Here is a 2,788-nt window from a genome sequence, read left to right on the forward strand (position 1 = left end):
ATCCAGGAAAAAAACTCCAATAAAAAATATCATAAAAAAAATATCATAAAATATCATAGAGTCAAAGTCAGGATCTAAAAGCTTCCATAGCATTCCATAGTGATTGTAATATATTTCAGAAGGCAAAAGAATTAGGATTATAACCAGCAAAGCTGAATAAATTTATTTAAGAGAAGAATGTATATTTATGAAATAGTGGACTTTCTAGCTTTCTTGTTGAAAAAATCATAACTAATTAGAAAATTTGACATTCAAACATAAGATTAAAAAAAAAGGTGATCATTTGAGTGGGATTTCACCAATTCCCAGTGTATTCTGCTAACCTTTTCAGCTTCAAATAAGTTCTCCCCTTCCCAGATGAAGTAATGTTTATTTATTAGAAAAGTTATATCATCTTACAATCTTTTTACCCCTCCCCCCAATTTAGGAGCCAAGGAGAGTGAAAGGAAGAGAGTGCTAGTGATAGAATTCTTCCCCCCCTCCAAAAAAAAGAAAGTGAAAAAGAAAACAAAGGAGCATTATTAAAGCATTTTTTTGGAAAATAAAAAGGCTAAAAGGAAACATAGATAATTAGGTAAGCTTTGAAAGTCATAGGTTGAATTCATTATGTATTTAAAAGGAAAAAGCAAACTATACAATAGGCTGTTTATGGAAAATCATTTTTTCTACTTTGTATATGAAAATGCTTATTTTGCTTGGTATTAAGTTCAGAAAAATATTTTAAAATAAAAATTAAAAATAAAGAATAAACAATGTTTAGCTCTGAAATATAACACTTGTACTTTTCTTCAGTTAAAAAGCTATCACCTGGGAAAAGGGTGGACAACTGGCAGAATCTGCAAAGAAACAGACGTAAACTTAGTGTAGAGGAGAAAAACAACTTTCTAAAAATTAGGTTTATACAAAAAATGTATTTTCTCACTTTTCTGACATAGTAGGTTCATGCAAAACTGCTTATTAAAGAGGGCATTTATTTCTTGGTGCAATTGTTGAAAGCATCCTGGACTCAGAGGCAAGAAGACTTGAATTCAAACCCTGTCTCTGCCATTTACTAGCTACAACTCTGGGCATGTCATGGAACCCGCCTTTTAAATTTAATTTAAGCTTGCCTTTTAAATATCTTTTTAACCACATTTAAAATGCAAATAAGATAAGGTAGTGCCTACCTTACAAGGCTGTTGTGACAATTAAATGAAACAATATAAATAAGTTGTATAGCATCCTATATAAAGATTAATTCTCACTCCTACTAGTATTACCAAATAGTACTACTACTAAATACTAGTGCTACTATTATAATGATGATACCTACTACTACTACTAGTAAATACTATTGCTATTATACCGACACCTCCTGCTTTTCCTCTTCTTCCTCCTCCTCCTATTATCACTGCCACCATTACCACCATCCATTCTGAGAGAACCAGATTTTTAATGCTTTCAAGTTATCTTTTTCTCATTTGTACAAACTGTGTGAACTAATTATAGCCTATCTGGATTACTTAGATTTTTTTTACTAGTTTCTATACATGTTCTGCTCTGATGTCTCATCATAGTATGAAAATGGCCAAGAATTATTTTTCCCCCCACAATGATAAATTTATATTTTTTAATCTTTAAAAGTTCTTATTTTAGACAAATTTTTGAACTGATAGTTTATAGCCATCACACTTTTTTTTTTTTTGTATCTCATTCATCTCCTGAAAGTTTTCCAGAGCAACCACCTTCACCATGCAGTGCTACTAGTTTTCCCCAATTCAAATCTGAGCTTCTGGATAATTTTAACTTTTCAAATAAATACAGCATCAAGAATGTAAAGGGATTGCAAAGCCTTTTCTATGTCTTCTCCAATGCAGTCTGGAATTAGTTTATTGACAACTTTTTTAGTAGTTCTTTCAAGTTATTAATCTGTTACAATTTCCATCATTTTCTTATTAATTTGATGAACCTGTTGGTGCTGGGCATAAGAGGTCTCATAAATTTGCTTGTTGTGCATTTTGGTAAAACCAAACACAAAAGAGTTGGAGCAAGTAGCCACGGGTGTTTTTTATATCCACATGAGCTTCAATGATGATCTTCCACTTTTTGCCCATGGAGCATATCTTGTTCTGAATAAGATCTATTCCATGGAAAACAATCAAACAATTTTTACTCTGAACAACTTCAGTAATTAACTTGAACTTAATATTATCATTCTGCAAATCAATAAGCCTCACTTCTAAGATTTGATCTTCAGACCATCAAAGGCAATCCTTGTAAGGAATGTCTTTCCATTATTGTAAATATTGAACACAGCTGGTAGTTTTACATCATTCCAGTCCTTCAATAATAGATCAATCACTTTCTTTTTGGCTCCTTTTTTTTGCCATCTTTAATGAGGCATTTATTCTAGCCCATCCCCATGATCCCCTCTGAAAGCCAAAAGGGATTCTTATTTTTTAATTAACAAACACAGAAGAGTTTCCCATATTCCTTCTTGATGTGGAAGACTTAGGGCTGAACTTAGTTCAACAAGTTTGAAAGTACTATATTGTGCTAAAAAACTAGTTTGGCAATGGGAAAGACAGGTTTCTGTTTTCAGTTGTGATCTGCTAGATCTGTGTTAGCCCAAATCCTTACCACTATATCTTGGGTCCTTGCATAAGAAACTGTCATGAACTTCTAATACTCCCTTTTGCCGTCGGCTTGCACTTCACCCAGAACTCTACTCAGATTCTGTTAAACTCTTAGTTGATAACTCAGTAGAAAGAAGGGCTAGAAGAAGCCCTCTTCTAAAAAATAATCACTG

The 2,788-nt window shown here is 32.6% G+C and overlaps 1 pseudogene; it reads right to left on the reverse strand.

The window, feature by feature from the left end:
- Window positions 1–1,631: 1,631 nt before the first annotated feature.
- LOC127538065 (40S ribosomal protein S3a-like) lies at window positions 1,632–2,403 on the reverse strand (annotated as a pseudogene).
- Window positions 2,404–2,788: the final 385 nt, after the last annotated feature.

The sequence above is a fragment of the Antechinus flavipes genome, chromosome 5, assembly GCF_016432865.1.
Source record: "Antechinus flavipes isolate AdamAnt ecotype Samford, QLD, Australia chromosome 5, AdamAnt_v2, whole genome shotgun sequence".
NCBI classification, from domain to species: Eukaryota; Metazoa; Chordata; class Mammalia; order Dasyuromorphia; family Dasyuridae; genus Antechinus; species Antechinus flavipes.